The sequence below is a fragment of the Athene cunicularia genome, assembly GCF_003259725.1.
Source record: "Athene cunicularia isolate RWA chromosome 2 unlocalized genomic scaffold, athCun1 chr2_part1, whole genome shotgun sequence".
NCBI lineage: Eukaryota > Metazoa > Chordata > Aves > Strigiformes > Strigidae > Athene > Athene cunicularia.
In genome coordinates, this window is record NW_020799095.1 from 7,055,479 (window position 1) to 7,076,239 (window position 20,761).

At 39.0% G+C, this 20,761-nt stretch overlaps 1 pseudogene; it reads right to left on the reverse strand.

The window, feature by feature from the left end:
• Positions 1 to 20,761, reverse strand: part of LOC113476892 — a 51,800-nt pseudogene that overhangs the window by 30,384 nt on the left and 655 nt on the right.

Here is a 20,761-nt window from a genome sequence, read left to right on the forward strand (position 1 = left end):
TTTCTTTTTTTTTTTTTTTTTTTTTTTTTCCCTGCTCGAAAGTTTTAGTTTTCACAAACACAGGTTTTTTAAGGTGTTATAACTTACCGGTTCTCCTTCATCTTCAAGATATCCCAGGTTGTCTTTAACATCATTGGGCCCCTGAAGTTAAAAGATAAGAGATAACAATGCCCTAATACTTGGGTGACCTTCAGAAATTATTGGGGAATTCTGGGAAAATCTAAATGGGCCAATATATTGTTCTTTGTATATTCTGTCCCCTGCTTACTCTGGGCTTCAAACACTGCTGAAAACTTGAATAACAAACAACTTATTTCCTGATCATTTTTCTCCTAATGCTTCCCCTGATGTTACTAACAGTTTAAGTCATCACTAAATACTTGTCCCACATTTAGATTTGAAGGTGGCCCAATGTTTTTATTAGATGCTCCAGGGTGAACAATTTCTTTCACTGTAGGTCCCAGGAAAATCTCTTCCAAAGTTTTGAAGAGTCTCCAGTAACTAATTAAACATTTCAAGACAACACTGAGATATACCTTAAGTACTGAATCTTTAAAAGCTGATAGGAGAAAAAATAAATCTTGTACAAGATTCATAATCTGTCATATATAAATGATTATTTTGCATTTTTATGAAGAATGTTTCATTGGTTTAGGTAGAAAACAAGTGTTATTGGCTTCCTCTCATTCAAATAGTTTCTGCTTGAATGCCTTTTGTATCCATAGTAGTCAATTGCTCTTCTGTCTTTGCTGGTGAGAGGGGTAGGACTAGGTGATCTTCAAAGGTCCCTTCCACCCCAAACGATGATTGTATGACTGGAGCTTCTCCACACTAGCATGACAATGATTGTTTTAATGTCTCTACATTTGTCAATCTGGGTGAGCAAGAAAGTATGTTGAGGAAGATCAGAAGCAATTGCCACCCACAGAATAAAACATGCCTACACCAAGCTATTTCTTTTGACATAAGCCTAACTAAGTATTTGATTCAAGAGAGTCTGGTATCTGTCCTGGTAAGAAAGGAGTGTACTTTAAAAATTAATCCCCAAATAGATGTTAGCCAGGAAACACTTCTACACAGAGCCCTTCCTTGGGTGATCAAGGCAGATTTTTAGAAACCAACCTCTTTTCAGATTATACTCCTTATGAAAACAAAACCTAAAAAATTTCTTAATGTTTCTGAATTAACATTGTTGTTTGGTTGTTTTTTTTATTGTAGTCCAATTATTTTTGAAGGAGTTCATATAACATATCTTTATATGATTTGAGAGTGCACTGTTCACCCTAGTTTGAAGCCCAGGAGGAAAGAGGGATACTAGTAAACAAATAAATTGTGTGGATAATAGCTTGTATGATTTATGAGAACTGCTTTAGGAAACAAACCGTTCTGAATCCAAGGTGGGTACTTCCATTGTCCAATGATACCACAGAGATGAGAGCTGCACCAGAAACAGCTGTCCTGGGCTTTGAGTCTCAGCACAGGCTTAATGAGCGCTCCTAGTGTTTTAGAACTGAATGACCCTTGTATAGCACAGAGGATAAGAGAGAACATTCTTTCAATCTCTCATTCCCCTTCCCCTGTGCAAAAAAAAAACAAAACCAAAAGATTCAGAGGCCAAAAAGAAGCTCCTCCCCTGAATTCCGAGGCCTCTTTTGCAACAGGATAATGTTTGGAGAGTGAAAATCTAGCTTGGCATAACAGCCATACTGAATTCTGAAGTAGGGCTTCATGTGAGTAGCTGGTTTCTTCTGCGTGCCGAGAGTATGCTGCCAGGTAGGGGAAGCTCTGACCCTGGCACAAGATTGTGTGAGAGCATTTTGGAAAGTGAAAAGCCTTCATATATATTCCCTCCTGAGAGAGGAAAGGCTAAAAAGAGTGTCTGATCCCTCAGATTTTACCCCTTAGTCATCAGCACTGCAAAGTGCTACCCTGCAAGGTGTTGATGGGTACTTTGTCCTTTGGAGCAGCAAAATTTGTTCTGGTTGTGAACTGAGGCTGCAAAGGAGCACTTTTTTCTATGCTCACTCAGTTTCCTGTGAAAACTCACAGCATTATTCAAAATATCAGACCACAGGCACTGCGTTGGTAGGTGACAAAGGTTGTGGTTTGCCCTGGCAAGGCAGGAACCTACTATCTGGCCTGGCAGAGCATTAGAAATAGCAGCAGGGCATAGCTGTCCTGTGAGTGCACCTGCGGATCTATCTTGGACTTTGCTTGATGTTTATAATGAAAGCAGAATCAAGGATGGAAGAGATGCTGTGCAGGGGATGAGATGATAAGCATGGAAACACTCATGGGAATTCTTTAACTGTGGGAAAGCAGAGAACTAGAGGAAAAAATAAAGCTATGGCTGCTCAAAAAGTATACATGAACTAACATTATATAACCATGAGCTGCCCATTTTGTCAGCTGTTGGAGGCAGAAAATCTGAAGCCTCCAGCAGCAACGTTGATGGCTGCTGAAACATACAGGTGAGAAGCAACACCCATTATTGAGTGACCAGTCAACATGTTTGTCCACAGGGACACGGGGGCTGTATATATAAAGTAATGTTTCATTTTTACAGGGGACATTCTTCTACCGTATTTTCACTCCTGATGGTTTGAAAAGGTATATTCTTCAAATATCCACGATAGGTCATGTTTTTATTTAGAATTAATGCACACATTTGACAGAACTCTCAATTATTATGGAAGCTGTCAAAATAAGTTACTTAAAATTGAATAGAATTCAATGTTACACTCTACTGAAATACAGTAGAGAATTTTCCACTATTTATTAACTACATCAAAGGAAAAGAATACAGGAAAAGTCACAGATGTCTGAGGTTTAGGAGGGCTCTGCTGAATTCCTTAACTGGACATCTAGTTAATAAAAAAAATAAAATCAAAAGACAAATAATTTCACTTACAGTATTTTGCTTGTTCGTATGGCAACTTTTAATCCCTAGCCTGTAGCATTTCACTGGCATCTTTCCGTTGACTTTAATAGAAACCTTTACTAGTGAAATGAAATGCAATGTCCTCATGAGATCTTGGTTCTTTCAGGAATTCCTACAGAAATGATCAACTGATACCCTAAGCTGCTCCAACACTGTCAAAAAATGCACTCATTAGGAACACAAGAAGACTTTAGGAACTACCTGATGGCTCTGAATAGAGATGTCTGAAGGACACACATTCTAGGGAAAAGTAGGAAGGTTGCTAAGCAAAACCAGTATTAGAACCTTTAGATGAGCTCATCAACCCCAACCTCCACACCACTCATAACTGATGACTGTTCCCTCCTCCTGCATTGTTAAACAGGGTATATTGTGATTTTGGAAGATATACCAAAATCATGCCATAAAACATAGGTAGACAAACATAGTCATCCTCTTGCCTTTTTCCAAAGCAGTCAATAGCAGACAGCTAACAGTGAAAGAATCAGCTGGGTTAGATTTAAAATTACCAACACAAGTAAAGGAGCTATTTTGATTTTAAGACAAGATTTCTCCATTGTATATATCATCATCTTATATCTCAGTGACAAGCGGTCTCAAAGAGACAGTTTCGTTCTCACTTAAATCACTCAGTCCAGCTGAGGGGGACTATTGGAAATCTATTTGCATCTTAAGAGAAGCTCAGAAAAAAAAAAAAAAATCTGCTTTAATTATCCACAGCTCTTCTTGCTGTTCTGTAAGGTAATAGCATCAGGCTGGACAAGAGGCCTTCTCAGAGGTAAAACCCATCACTGAATACTGATTACACTCAGCAGCAGCATTGCGCATCGCATTCATCACAAGTTGTGGCACCTGCAGGTGGGGACCCTAGGGATTGATTTTTTTTCCACATGCAGCCCATCATTATTGACAACTTAAACTTAGCAATACAAAGCTAGAATGCACTCTTACCTTTATCCCTAGTTTTCCTCCATCCCTAGTTTTTTACTCTCTCCAATTTCATCTTCTTCCCTTGTATATTTGCAAGACAAACAGCAGCAGGTCCTTTCAGCAATATTGTTCTTAAAAATAAGTTACCGCAGATGAAAACATATTTTCCAAAAATTTTCTCATAGCTCTATTCCTGCTCTTCTGGAAACACTCACCATAAGAATACAAACGGAATTTATGCTCTATTAACAGCATGACTCTTTTGTTATAGTCATATTTACCAAACTTGATACTTACGGTCTTAGCAGGCAGTTTTTTTTAGCCAAGATCTTACTGTGTACATCGGTTCTTTATCAAGTAACTTACCAAGACCATCATGCCAGTATCTAAGTGAGTTCCACATTCAAACCCTTTTCCAAAACTCAGTTTTGAAAATTGGAGTCTCCTTCCAGACAACAGTTATAAGGCCATCCAAACCTAATTATAATAAATATCAATATAAATATCAGTTCCACTGAAAAACAGTTTCTGTACCTCATATATACATGCATCATGAAGAAGATGAATGATATCTATTAGAAATGACAGCTGTAAAAGCCACTCTTTTGATGGTATACAACTCTAAGTGATTCAGATGAGGTGCTAGTGACAATGAAGAGCCAATAAAAGTCTCAACATAAAAATCTTCCTATCTGAATAATGATTAATGATTCAAGACCACATTGTTGATTTGGGTGTCAACATAAATATTCACTTAATTATTTAGCTCTCAGGAAAAACAGAAGCTTTAGGTTGCACTTCTTTTTAAATTAAAATAATAACAAACATCGGTAGCTCCAAGTCATCATTCCGTCTGCTACAATAGCAGATCTAAAGCTGAGGTAGACATCAGAGAAATTACAGATCTGAAATCTCCATTTCTCCATCCCAGTTTTGCTGTAAGAATGCATGTCTTTACACTGATCCAGAACGACACCAGTGTGAAATTAGAGTAAGCCTGTGGCCACAAGACACTTCCTCAGGCTGCAAAGAGACAAAGACATATCCAATGCAGTAATGTCCTGAAGCACTCACTTTGAACTCAGATCATTCAGAGAAACAACAGGGAGGCTCTATTTCCTTTTGTAAGGGAAAAACACAGAGAGGCAACAATTCATTTGAAAATGCAGTTATGTCGGGATTCCAGGGTGAGGATTAGGGAAGGAAGAAGCCAGATGCACAGAGGAATATGCTAGTCACAGCAACAGCAACAAGCAGTACTTTTCCAAGTTGATGGCTTGGTCCTGGGTCCCTTTTATACAGCTGTACAACACAGCTGGCAATATCAGCAGATTCAAATCTGAACAAACTGAATTTACTCTGAGTAAATTTTAAGTTCCCTGAATCTAGCAGACAGACTCCTTATTCACTTGAACAGAGATGAAAGTAGTGTCTAGCTAAATGATGCTGCACAGCCCCAAGAAATTAAAAAACAACAGAAACAAATAAAACCCACCCAAACCTAGGACCGTATTTATCTTCAAACGTATTTTAAAACTCAATCCTAAATCACCTTCCTACACCAAATTTGCTTATCGACATAGGACCAACAACACACACCACCCCAGGGAACAGTCTCTGGTACATCTGAGTGAGCTGTTAGGTATACCCATGGATCTTCTCATCTTTCCCATGCGGCTGCCATAGTGCCAAAAGAAGTCTCATGTTTTCCCCATTGTTATTGCTCTGCAGTTAATAGCATCTTTGCTGAAATGACTCCTATGCTCCATTTTACTGCCTGCACTTGTCACCCTTGTACTTCACTATAGCTCTTCTTGCCACTTGTCTGCTGTTCAGAAAAGGGAATTCTTTGCAAGGTTGTTGCTGGGCAAAAGAGAGACAACAGGCATGAAACAGCAGATGTCTGTGTGGGATGAGGGACAAGCACACACCAAAGGCTGTGGTACCAGTTGGGAAGCCCTTTGCATCTCCTTTTAGCAAATCTAGCCCTTTCATCTCCAGTTCTGTTTTTCACTTGTCTCTTGTGCAAGCCAGAAGGGCACAGATATGTGTGGCTGTGAGAAAGTCAGTTAAACATTGTAAGAAAGATTGTCTTGAATCATAAAATCTCTAAATGGAGAAATCATCCCAAAGAAGCATTACTGTTCACTTAGCCCTGTTACTATGTGTTTTCTGAAACTTCCACTACTGGCCGCAGACAAAGGTATAGGCCAAGCTAGGACAGTCTTACCTGGCATTGTCAGTCTCACTTCAACAGAGCTATTCTGATTTGTATTGACTGGGCATCTGGGACTATAACGCTCTCTGCTCTTCTGCAGAAAAACTTAAATACCTCTTCTCACTCCATTGCTAGGCCACCTGGAAAATGAAACAGTCTGACTTTTCTGAAGTAGATACTCTTCTTCAGCTATTTGCTTGAATGCTTTTAAGTCCTCATCCACGCCATCTGAAAACACAAGTAATACCTAAAAAAACGTAAAAGAGAAAATTTAAATCACACATAAGCAAAGAACAACTGTATTCCAATATTTATTACATGATTTTGAACAAAGGATTTTGCCTAAGTCATCACATTACCTTTTGTCAGGTCTCATCCTCATTCTGAAATGTTTTCCAGAGTGACTGCAAGAATTCAGCGTTAAGCTGAGATGATCTCTTGATCTGTCAGGTTATGCAGGAGATATTCACTGCCAATGCAGAACTTTGTGGATATTGGAATAACAGTGTTTTTCACTTGAACAGCCACGCTTCTGTGCCTTGGACCCAACATTGCAGTTCACATCCCTTAGAGACAGAAGGGCTTGCAAAACCTCAGGGAAATGCTTTTCCAGTTTGGTCTGTCCATGAAATAAGGGGTGGCCTTCCCTCTGTGATGACATGCCCAATCCCACAGTAATATTCACAAAACAAACTACTGTTGGGAAAATCATAAATAAACATATTGTACAATTTTCATTTCAGGTAAAGCAAAACAGAAGAGAAAAAACACAATGAGGGGAGACAAATGCACATCAGCTAAGTAGGCAGGAGCTTCTTGAATCTGTCATCTCCAAGCTTCAGGTAGATCATCTAAAGTTGATCTTTAGGTCTCTAATTCACTTAGAGACACGTTCATCGTAAACCCACTCAGATGAATTTTTAATTTCTAGAGAAAAATTGTGGAAATTAAAAGCATATTGCATAGATAAAACTGTCAAAAACCCCTAAATGGGGATTTACTGAAAATGTGTTCTGTAATTACCCTTACATAACAAATCTGAGAGCCCATCCTTCTTAATAGCAATGTCAGCGTCAATTTCAGAAATTATTTTGCTGGAGGCATTTCTTAGTTCAGCGTTTTTTGTCCCTTCCTTCCCCTTATTCCCCAGCTGTATGCAGTTGAGCAGGTATGATTTGGAATATCAGAAGGCTATTTTTAACATGTCATGCTGGAGAGTTAACACATAACTGGGTTAATACCAAATCACTTCCCTTCTTTGTTCCTCATCATGCTTTTTACCTGTACTTGCACATTCATGGTGCACACTCACATTCCACATTCACAGCTCTGCACATTTAGCAGGCAGAGCAGGGGCCTCCAACTCTCAGTGCACATTTTAGCTTAATTTCTCACTGCATTGTGAGGTGAGGGGAAAATCTGAAGTGAAATGAAAGCACATGCCACAAAATGAGAATTACTGCCACCATGTCCCTTGTTTAATTAGATGTAAGGTCACTCTAATCTGTAGTATGAGTGAGTCACTGCATGGGTATTCCGTGAGATTAATGTCTTCCTCATATTATTTCTGTCTGCAACTCAGGAGAAGAGAAAAGACACATTTTTAAGAATTACACCTTGATAGTAGTACTTCATTTCTGCTCTGCAATAGTTGTAACTGCTTTTAACTTTCTGAAATTAGTGTTTGGATGATATGGCATCACAGGTGCTGTGAACCCAGAAGCAAAACCTATTTGAAAGTACTAAAGCTGTACTTCGAGTAAGGAAGCAGATGAAAATTATACACTCTAAAGCTCAGAAGTTTAAACAATTAAAACTAAAATCTTCAAGCCTGGGTTGTGTGATCTCAAACAATCAGTTCAAATTTGCAGAAGTGAGAACATAAGTGCATGGATAAGTTAATGGGACTGAAGTAGGGTGTGAGCTCACAGAAAATTTACTAAATTCACAGTAACTGTTCTCATGTTCATTTTTACCCTTCCTAAGGGGTGAAAGTAGGAACTACCTTATGTACCAGGGAAGGAGATTATTTGCATGGGCAGCAAGGGAGATGATAACACAATGCAAACTGACATGGGTGTTATTTGTCAGCTCATATCCTTTATTCTACAGAGGGAACAATGAGAAAACATCTGGGTTATTTCTTTCAGCAGTTTCAGAGAGACTGGATGTATTTATTCCACAGAGATCATTATCTTCATGTGAGTCAGAAAAAATTTTCTGTTCTGTTTTCAGAGTGTTGTGGGAGATCAACCAAATATATTCTGAAGAACCACTCTAACTGGGAAGCATACTTAAAGCAGCACATGGAGATCTTAGAACAGTTTGGTGCAGGGATATTTACCTTTTCTCTTATTATCCTCACAAATAACATCAGCCAGTCTTTTTTAAATAGTCTTCAAGTTAGAAAAATCATCAATGGCATGTTTCCTACTTAATGATCCAGTTATCTGTGTTAGCTGAGACTGGTCAACATTTCCCACACCTGTGGCATATATATCAACACCTTTCCTCTTCAGGCCTTCTGCTGCTCTTGCCATTGTACTGGCTGTTCATCCAGTCATGATTATCTGTAAAATCTATTGGATATTTTAATGTATTCTCCTACCCTTTTCTGGTTGGAAGTTGAGTTTCACTTTTTCAAGTGAATTTTCAATATTACTTCGGTATCCTTTAATTTTCTTGATGCTTTGAATTTTAAATTCTTGTTCTGATCTGTTTGGAAAAGTGCCTAGGTTGAAATCTTCTTTACAGACAGCACCATACAATGCAAAGTCAATTTTGGTATTTTGAACAATTACAGCCAGATTGATTACACTTGTCACAAAATTTATCATTATTTTGAAGTTTTCTCCCTCTGAGTTTCTGGAACTATCCATCAGGAAAATAACATATGCTTTCTTTGAATAGTCTGCAGAAGATAAAGGAAAATATATTATTAATAAAGTATACAAGTCTATGTCTATCATTAGTAGGCCTGCCTCTACATCCCACATCCTACTAGTCATCTTGACAAAAAAACCTCAAAAAACAACCAATAAATAGATCTACAAAAATAAAGTTAAGTATATAAAATGCAATGGACATGGAAATCCAGACATCTGGTCCCAGAACACAAAACATACTCCTGTAAGCACTTAATGTTGCAGCGTAACCATAGGTACACTTCCCTCTTCCCTACTGAGCAAACAAAGCGACGTTGGCTTAAACAAACGTCCACAGGGCAAGGGCACTTTTCATCTCAGCCTCACGCAAATGCCTAAAGCATGAAGGTAGTGTGAAGACTGCTTAGAAAGGGAAACTACAGTGACTAGACATGACAGCTATAGACAGCTAAAGCTAAGTAAGATAAATCCCACCTTATGTGTATGTACAAAACTGAGACTCTTCAGGATTCATCGATGAGGTGTCTCCCCATCTGATAACCAAATCGCTCTCAGCATGCTTACCATAGCCCGAAAGGACCAACTTCCAAATAAACAGAGCAGCCATAGTTTCTTCAATTCCGAAAGATGGCAAAAGGAGTAGGAAATAGTAGACGCTACAAGAGCTGAATCAAAGAAGCAGCAAACAGAGATGATTGTAATTTAAATCATAGATGCTTTTGCAAGACTTTCCTTCAAACAGTTGTAGGGGAAGTTGTTGAACACAACAGCCAATAGTGAGTATACACTTATCTGGTACTGAAATATCACATATATTATTTGTGATGTTTGCAGTTAAGTTCTAAAGCCCTTCAAAGTTATCTACACAGAAACAGTTATTCTCTGATCCAGCCACTGTCGGATGCTCATTTTGATTTGCTCCTTCTACTCCAGCTGCATAGATAGTAATTCCTTTTTCCTTAATCTCTGGGCCTCATCATCCAGCATGGCTTTATCATGGGATTCCCCATCACTTCTCACTATCAGAACCTAGGGAACTCCTTTGCTCTTGCAGGTGCCGTGTTCTTCAGTGATAACGTTTCTGAGTGGACCAATGCCTTTGCCATGTAAATCATTTGTCCTGGAGAGTTCACCCTCTGGATAGCCTCAGTAATCCCCAGTTTTGTATTGTCCTTATTGACCACTACTGGTTTACCAGATTATGTTACTACTCCAAACTGAACTCCATCTGGGCCGACATCAGGTTGTTTCACCACGGCAATCATGAAGTCTTTCATAGTCTGGTACTGAGGAGCTTATGCTTACAGAGATGTCCATGACAAACACAACATCTAAACGTTCCACTCTTCCACATTCTGTAAAAGCAAATTGAGAAAAGTGAGGATTTCATATGTAAAATTATGCAGAATATTACTGATTGTTATAACTCAAGTCCATTTCTCAGAGTTCTATACAAAGTCTATATAACTTTGCTAAATGAATGGTGTTTGCACAGATAACTGTCATGTTACTATCAATAAGTTGCATATATGACAGATTTCTTGTTGCTTCTGAGACCGTTTGGTGGGAACTTCACAATTCCAGTAATCAGAGCAGTTAGACTAAACTGAACATTTTCCTAGTTATCAAAAATGCTGTCCTTTTGCTGTGGACACCACAGTATAGGGCTTATAGAGGAAACAGAAACTGTTGTATTTCAGTTGATAATCTAGAAGTATATCTATTAGCTTACAATATCTAAAGCTATCCTTCCATGGGATATGAATATTAACTGAAACTTTTCCCCCTCTTGCATACAGCACATTGTGTCAGTTCATAATTAACATCTAGCAGAAAAAACAATCCAAAAGTTTATTTCATACCTGAATTAAACACAGCAGTGGGTTTGTCTCCTACAGTCCCAGTGTTGCAAGTTACTGCTGTGCGGACCTGGGCTAACACCCCTCCTCCAGCTTACTCCCTGATAGGAGGATAGTCGGGTCCCTCTGAAGGGCAGTGTTCTCCCAGCTGCAGACATACAGAGCAGCACAGAAGATAACCGGTGACTCATCTATTTCAAGCTTCCCTGTTTCCACCTGATCTTTCTCACTACATAAACTACTGATACCTTTTCCAAAACTGCTGAGAAGAAAAAATGATGCTTAACATCTTGGCTAATTGCAGCAGTACTTAAAAACTCTCCTTAGTTACAAGTTCTGCATTGCAGTAGCGCAAAGACATAGCCACATGTCTGAACACTGACTGAATAAATCACCCTTGCATGCCTTATGCTTTGCTCTTGTCTCCACTCTTCCCCTCTGCCTCCATCCCCACATGCCTAGGTAAAGAAAGGGAGTTGCAAAAACTCAGAAATTGGATGCTGAGTAGACTTCAGTACTGAAGAAAACAGTTAACCCCACCTCTTTTAAATGACTGCAATTTCTATGACTGAAGCAACAACTTTGAATCCAAGTTTTAGCAAGCTATTCTGTGTTCTACCTTCATACAGCAGAGAGAGATCAAAAAGTACACACCCACTGAAGTCACAGAATCACAGAATTGTCTAGGTTGGAAAAGACCTTGAAGATCATCCAGTCCAACCATTAACCTAACACTGACAGTTCCCAACTACACCAGATCCCTCAGCGCTATGTCATCTCTACTCTTAAACCCCTCCAGGGATGGGGACTCTGCTACCTCCCTGGGCAGCCCATTCCAACACCTAACAACCCTTTCTGGAAAGAAATGCTTCCTAATATCCAGTCTAAACCTTCCCTGTGTAACTTGAGGCCATTACCTCTTGTCCTGTCACTTATTATTTGGTTCAAGAGACTCATCCCCAGCTCTCTGCACCCTCCTTTCAGGTAGCTGTAGAGGGCGATGAGGTCTCCCCTCAGCCTCCTCTTCTCCAGACTAAACCCCCCCAGTTCCCTCAGCCGCTCCCCGTACGACCTGTGCTCCAGACCCTGCACCAGCTCCGTTGCCCTTCTCTGGACACGCTCGAGTCATTCAATGTCCTTTTTGTAGTGAGGGGCCCAAAACTGAACACAGGAATCGAAATCTTTTGCACCGCCACAGCAATATGGTATGCCTTAGTGCAACTGAGTCAGACAACGCATAGCTACCACTCAAGTGGTTTTTAAAATTCTATGTCATGTTTGCAAGCACTGCTGACATCCATGAGAACCCACAGCAGTAGAACACCCATCTGCTTCTTTTCACAGCCTGACAGCTTTCCTCATTTACACCCTCAGCTAAAGGTATCATCCCAAGAAAAAAAAAAAAAATCCAGTTCACTTAGTTGGCCAGGTCTGTAAAGGTTATATGTACTGTACGCAAGCTTTTCTGCCCATGTGGTTTAATACAACTACATTAATTTAATCTGCATAGGGGGAAAAAAATTAAATACAAGAAGAGAATGGCTTGAATTCTTGATTGGTTTTGTTCAGAAAGGACAACATCTAGGAACACAGAAGAATAAAAGATTTCAAAGTGTGATTACTAATGTACAATTGCCAAAGATACTGATTGCACCCTAGTTGTCTCTGGCCCCAGAGAACTGCATTCAGTGATGCTGTGGGCCCTTCCAACACTGTTACTCAAAAAAGAATGAGACTGAGTCATCAGAAGCTCCTTTTCTTGTCCCTTTGTGGTGTCCACAGAAACAGCAGCTGAAAGGTGTGCATAACGAGATAACAGACTTCAAAGGAAGGAGTGAGTGATGTAAGTTTTATTCACATAGGTGGATACTCATACTTTTGCATGCAGGTGGCTAATCTCACACACCCAAGAGAAGAAGCAGAGGCACCCATACTCAGCTGGACCTGGGGGGATGTGAACAGAGCAGGGTCAGAGCCCTGTGACCCAGAGCGGTAGACCAGGAGCCCTGTGAAGTGCCCCCTCGGAGCAGTGGGAAGCAGAGAATTTTCATGGGACAAACTAACACTAGGAGAGAGAGGCAGCCAGCTCTGTGACTGAGACACTTGATCATAACAAGTTCAGAATCAAAACCCCATGATTGCTCATGCATTGACAAATCACTGAAAGTTACCATACTTACTATTGTCAGGAGGCTACGGGCTATGGCAAATGTCAAACATGAGACCGCTTTTATCTGGCTTAGAATATCAAAATTTTCAATATAGAATGCTATCTCACGCATCACACGAATCTCTTCAAGCTGAGTTTTGTTTGCGTTAAAAACTCCAACAGAGCAGGTGATAATGCCTTTATCTTGGAGTTGTGGCAGGGGCTTTAACTTCATCTTGTGATTCCCAATCTGTGATCTGGATGAGAACTTTTTAACTGTGTGATGTGACTGGCTTGAAAGTGTTTAAGCATGACTTTCCGTGCTTCTGTCAGTGTGGTAGACTGAAAGGGAGATGTCTGATCAGTAGTACTGAGGATATCTCTTTTGGTGGAGTAGGCGTTCAGCTTGAACTCTTCCTTTGGTTTGCGGCTGAACTGGACAACACCAATCCGCACTCTGTCTGCATCAACACCGGTTCTGTTCACCAGCTCTCTCATGAAGTTTTTCATTTTCAGAAAATTCTCATTCCCAATACTTGCAGAGCTGCCCACTAGAAACATGACATTAGCTTTCACTTCCTTGCAGACTGTCAGGGAAAAAGATATTTTTAATCTTAGCCTTTTTTATATTTTTTTTTGCAAAAATACATAAACAGGTTAAACAGAATAAGCTCAGAAGCAGAAAAGAAAAAAATCAGCATAAGCCTTTTCAAACTCTAGATTTTATTAGCTCATTGATAAGTTATGACTGTGACTAAAATACTTCACTTCCTCAGATCTCAACAAGGGCATTACCAATTTCATCAGTTGCAATTATTCAGCATCAAAATCACATCAATTATTAAATCACAGCCAAGCAATTGAAACAGCATCTTAAGATCAGCAAGAAATTTCTAAAATAAAAATCTAAAACCTGATGCTGGTCAAGTTTTAGAGCCTGAGAAACCTGAAAATTTTCTCTTCATTTCAGTGAGGTAGGAAACAGCAATCTGTTTTACAGAAAGAGGCGAGCCAAACAATAGATAGGTACAAACAGACAGACTGCGCACTGGTGGGTCACATTTAAACATGTTTTTCATTAATGTTTTATACAGTAAGAAATAAACTGAGGATGGAGGTATTAATGCAACACAACCTTTGCTTGTTTCCTAGTGAATGCTGGCCGAAAAGCTACCATTTAGAGAATACTTATTTCTACATCATTACTTTAAACTGTAAAACTCTCTTATTTTGACTTCCATACATCTCAGTTCTAGAATCCTATTTGAGGGGTATGCTGTGCCTATCCACACCTGATAAAAGAGACTGTCTTGTCTGAGATAAGGAAAACAGCAGGCTCAATAGCTAGCTTTAAGAAAGGTATGTTCAAATTTAGTTACATTCACAGACCTAGATGTTCTATAGCAATATGTGATTTTGGGTGCCTTTGACACTGGTAGCTCAATTTCATAGAATCATGGAATCAAAGAATGGTTTGGGCTGGAAGGAACTTTTAAAGATCATCTACTTCAACCCCCTGCCATGAGTAGGGATATCTTTTACTAAATCATGTTGCTCAAAGCCCTGAGCACCCTGACCTCAAGCGCTTCCAAAGACAGAGCATCCATAACTTCTCTGGGCAACCAGAGAATAAAGTCTGTAATATACAGGCAAGAGTTGCTTGATGTTTTCTGGAAATAAGACCTTTTCATGATATTGGCTAACATTTAAACTATACAAAAATCACCATCACCCTCTGAAAACTTCAGTGGACTGACAGTGAAATTGTTGAAACTAGAAAGAAGGTATCTTACATTACTCATGACAGAATTTCCCTATCAAATCAAAAGGAATCTGCTTATTTTCTGTGTCATCAGGACAAAGTGAAAGCATGATCTTACCTTCCATGGTACAGATCTCTCTGACAACTTCATTTTTAAAGTGTTTCACCAAGTCAAAATTATGTACAAAATACACTCTGTTTTCCACTCCTGCAATCTCATAATGCTGAGTTATACTAGTCTCCCTCACACCAGTGGGATAAATGTTAATCTGGTCTTCCCTGAGTTTCATGGCTGGTTCCTTCATACTGTCCTGTGACCTGTCTGTGGGAAGAACTAGATGGCAAGGCACTGTAACTCCTCGTTGCCTCCTGGCCTTTTCAAACAATGGCTTCATGTAAGCTAGAGCTCTCCCTGTACCGGTGTTTTCATCTATTTGCCAAATATTTTCAATCCCTTTTATCAAATCATTTATTAAGTTCGAACTCTGGTTCACTGAAATGTGAGAACTGCACAAGTTCAAACTGAACTTTATTAATTTCTATGTCAAACAGCCTAATCATTTCCTTCAAAAAATTCTTCGTATCCACAAAATCCAAGAACTCAAGACTTGATGAACCATCAATGAGCAAATAAATATCAGCTGCTTCTGTGTTCAGGCATCTTATGTGGAATGAGAAAGTCTCCGTTACATCACAGTTGTGTGCATGGACAGATCATCTATCTCCACTCCTTTTATAATACATAATAAACTAATACATGGATAAACTCTCTTTCTGGTAACAAAAAAAGTTAGCAAACTTAACCTGCTAGGCATCTTAGGCTTGGCAGCAAGAAACCACACTATTTATCCATGGCTATATGACCACTTTCCCTACAGAAAACAGAATTGGTAACTTGGGTGTTTTCAAACACATCTGACATGCTTTTAAGCAACTACCTCCTGCAATTCCCAGACTTCCAAGTACAACTAGAATCAACCATCAGAATTCATCATGCATAACTACACAGCCATGTAAAGCATTTAACCAGTATGATTGGTTTTACTGTTGAATAAAGTTCCATGGACCAGCAGGAGTCCACTTAACGTTCTGATAGCCCACAGCAGGAAACCACTGATTTATAGTGCTCTTAGGCATGAATCCATTGGTAATTTTAAATAAAATATCTAAGGCTACTCTATTGTTATTACTACTTCTAGACCAGTCTGAGAACTTCATCCACTTCATTTTATTGGGACATACACTCCGATGGCTTAAGATCTGCCCAGATCCCCATGATGTACACACTCTCATCTATTTTCTAGGTTTGATCAAAATAAAGGGTAGTAGACTGATTGGAAGGTTAACATTCCTGGGGAAATCTCATTCAGACACAGGATCTTCCAACAGATCAAGCTCTAACAGTGCCTTAGTAGGTGTTTAACTTACTCTCTAACAGGAACAGTTGATGTTTCTTCCAGTATTAGTCCTTCCTATTAAATAATGGTACAAATCAACAAGCTTTTAGTACTACTGAATTTAGAAGTATGCTAATGAATAAAATATGAATCCATGTTCAACTTGTCCTGGTTCAGCTAGGATAGGGTTAAGTTTCCCCAGCAGAGAGGGGGAAGGGATCTCCAGCTGGGTTATTCATACCTCAGGTCTGGCACGGCAGCGTGGGAAGCTTTCCTGTGTGGCTTTTGTCGTGGGAAGAACGCACGGCGGGCTGGCTGTGTTCACTGCGGTATTTCGCTGTATATCTTTTGTCTTGTTCACTGTTATTGCTGTTTATTGTTGTTATCATTGCTACTGTTGTTGTTCAGATTGTTTATTACACTGTTGTATTAAATTTCTCCTTATTTTAACCCCGGGTTTGTGCCCTACTTGTGTCCAAGGGTGGTGGAGGGACAACGGAAACGTAGTCTCCAGTCCCGGTAGGGCTTAAAACTATCTCAAACTTCAAATAGAAATTCCTCATCCTAAAGGTTCAAACCGAAAAGTTCAGTTTGAGAACATCAGAAGGTTCTCAAAACCTCACAGTTTAAGATACTCTTCAGTTAAAACCCCTTAACCTGGAAAGAATCAAAGTTATTTGGAAGTTTTACCTGCTTTGAGAATCTCTTTTCTTTCAAAGTGGACATAGAATTCATTTTGTATTTGATTCAAGAGCTTCTTTTGAAAAAATCGTATTTTGCCTTTACAGATCAGAAAACATCTTGAGACTGATAACATCCTGCTCTTGAAGATAAGAGACTTTGTGGACCATCTGTTGAGCAGAAGCATCTTCAACACCTATGGCAAACGCTGTCACACCACTTCTCTGCAGAAGAGTAGTAACATCACTCACATTGTCTTGAGAGTCTGTGAGTGACCAGAACGGCTATTTGCTCTACACCTCTTGCTTCTTTCTTCTCCCAGCCCTTTCAGTAAAGAGTTTTAGCCTTGTGACATTAATAGCTGCATCACTGTTGGTTTTTCCTGACCCAGCAGAAAGGTCTGTATTATCTGCAGAATTTCAGCTCTGTTTGTGTCTGTTTTCAGACAAGACGCCACTTCTTGTCCATCAGTGTACATCACTAGGGCAATTCTTACACATTTCTCCTCCATGTCAAATGAGGCTGTTAGGTTTTGCAGGATTTTTTTTAATTCTTCAAAGTTTGACTTTGAAGTACCATGATCAACTATAAACACAATGTCAGCAACCAAGTCTCCATCACATACTGCGGTGGAAAAAGGATGAGAATAAAGCAATGTTAGTGGCCATCTTCTATGAAGTTTCTATAATTAACTAACTATGGACTGTTGGGTTTTTTCCTAAGGCAAGGTTTTCTGCTTTAAAGTAAAGCAAGCTTGTAAAAATTATTTTTAGCCAGAGATGACAAGCTACTGAAAAACAAACTGATAAAACCTCATCTTAAGTTAAAATAAAGGACAAAAAGACCAGAAAAGCTAGGAGATATAATAGCAGAAGTGTTTATGGTTTTTATATGAAGCATATTCTTGTAACTTCAACTCTTGTCTGTATTTTCTAGTATATTGATCCAGAAGATACATATGTAAGGATATCGACTGGACCATGCATGTTAAAATTCTGCAAGTACAGGGGGTTTATTTAATTTTTAATCACACATCTGATACATATATATGAGAAAAATCCCAATACCCAAACCTAATTTCAATGCTATGTGAAAAGTACGTTTCTCACCTGTACCATTAAGGATTTGATAATGGAGAGTCTAATATAATTCCTTTAATTCACACTTGCCTAAGGTCCTCAAAGACTATTCATTCCTCTACCAATTAGGGAAGGTCCATGGCCTCATAAGGAGTTGCATTTTATTAAGATACTAGTTGTATCAATTACCAATGAGTAAACGCAAAAAAAGATTACTTCTTTCTCCCCAGTCCTTTTAGTATCAGAGAGTACAAGTGCCTGGTGCACACCTACACATGTAAAAGCACCAAGTTTTAAGAACAATGCCAAGCGCAAAACTTCATGGGCATGAAAGTATGTCCATTTCATCCATACTCCTCCTTCACTGTTTTAAAACATGCTAAGGCTAGGTAAAGTATTTAATACCCTGGCTAACACAATCCCGTTCTTTGGTTTTCATCAGCCTGTGTATCTTGAACATTGTTGGAGGTAAGAAAGCACATGAGGCCCAGAGCGGCTACCATCAGATGGAAGGTCTACGTCCTTAAATGTAATCTCCCACTTTATTTTCTTACCTTCTACTTTTTTAACGTTATCCATTTGGAACTCCGCAATAATATTGGAGGCATTTTTAGAAAACATAGGGAGGTTCCATTCCCTAGGAAAATAATAAAAGAATAACTGGGTAGCCATCAAGCTCAGTTGTTTTATCACAGCTTCATGTATCCCAAGGGCTATCGCTTTTACTCCAGTGTCTGGTAACATTTTCACTGACTCTTCCACGTCATCTTCAGAAGGCAAAGAAGAGAGGACCACTAACACCTGATTTCTGCTCCATCAACCGGTTCTTAAAAATATCTTTCATAAATGTAACAGACGGTATTGCCAGTTTTCAGTAGCCCACCTTGCAATGCCTGCATTTCTTGTATGTGTATCAACATATGCTTTTATGGTTTATATGTGTCCAGTTCAAACTCTTCATGAACATCATCATCATCGTTGTACTGGACAAGTGTAAGATGGTGTTGGTTAGATTCCAGTGGCAGATTGTATATCAGTTTGCTAATAAAGTCTTTCATGTAAGGAAATGTGTAATTTTCTGTGTTCTGTTGTCCAGGAAGCAACAGGACAGTATCTTTAGTATCTGCGAAGGCCACACAAAAACACAGCATTAACAATTTTTAACTAAGTCTCTAGACACAAAGAACACAATGCTGAAGCAATAAAGTGGCATAGTGCTCACTCAGCAATAGTCAAGGAACAGAAACAGAAAATCTTGAACAGTTTCCATAACTAGAAATTGTTTTACACAGTTTTTACTTTTTAAAAGGCCTTTTCACTGTTACAGCATTTAACTAACGGGGTTCTAGACAAATGTTGACTCGATCAACATCTGAAGTTCTTGCTGACTTCAACAGAGGCTGTCACATCCGTGCTTCCTCAATATCAAACTGCAACTTCATTGTGAGGAAATGTTGAGATCTTACATTTCTTATCAAGGAAATTAATTCTTTACATTACCTCTATTACTCCTGTGCCCTCTTTCAGTTACAAATATCAAGGTCATAGATTCAGTTCATATTTCAAAATATTTCACATTTTGAAATATTCCATATATCAACCCACCCCCCCCCAGGAGTTTTGCTCCAATTAAATAATTCTTCACAGACCCTTTAATACCAGTTGTTATGGAAATGAAAACAAATTTTTCAAAGAATGGAATAAAACACACAACAAGGCTACAAAATCCATCGTTTGGAAGTTGGCAGGTTCAGAACTACTATCAGCACCAATTTTACCACCTTGTTTCTGCATGACACAAAGTTCCCATGGGAAAAATTAGAAAGTCATTAAAGACAAACCTGTAGTTAACATGCAAGATGGAGTACAATTTAACATTGCTCAGGAAATTTGCAGTTTATGGTTTCCTACCTTTGCAGTGATCATTCTAGTCTCTGTGTGTCTGTCTGATACAGGAGAATTCATTGTTTCACTATGTTTAGAGTTATTTGAGAGTTTCCACTGAAAAAGTTTAGTGGTTGTTTATTTAAAGTAAGACCTACACATCCTTTGTCTACCATAGCCCTTTCAGACAAGGTTGGAAAACAGCTTTATCCTATAAGTTTTATCCAGATTTAGGATATTTGCACACAGCTAAAAAAGTAATATTTCTTTTATTTTTCAGCTCTTACCGAGGAGAGTTTAGGCAGCTGGACAAAACAACTGCCAGCCAGAAATGCTCAAAGCAGCAAAAGTCACACTTCCTCCAAGCAGCACAACCGCACAGGGACTGCCTGAAATGGGACATGAGATCACTTGGCATGATCACTCTCTCCTGTAACAAATCATACCTCTTGCCCTGCTTTGCTTCCTAATGTCTCTCTGGATGCTAGAACTCCTCCAAGAATATAATGTTTATTCCGTGTAAGGATTGCATGGTTTAAGACCCCCTATTTGACAAATATTTTAAAAGTAATAAAATCCTGCCCTGATCTCAGAGTAATATTTTATAATTCCCTGCAAACACATTCATCCTGTGGAACTCTACTACCAGAAACTGAAATATGAAAATTATGCATGGTCATAATATCTGTAAGAAGTTCTCTGCATCAGCAAAGTCTGATCTTCAGCACAGAAATTTACGGTGCTGCTCAAGAGCCTGCATACTTATTAACTCTCTTACAGCTCCCACGGAGGATGCAGTTAGGGAAGAAATACAGCTCGCACTAAAGCTCCAATGCAGAGTCTACTGCATATGCCAAAACCTATATTCAGAAATGCAATACAGACGCTTAAAAGGTAAGAGTCTAAAGAGGGGACGGAAAAGATTAAAACTACAAACAATCTTCCCATTTTATCTGCCATAGAGCTATTGCCTTAG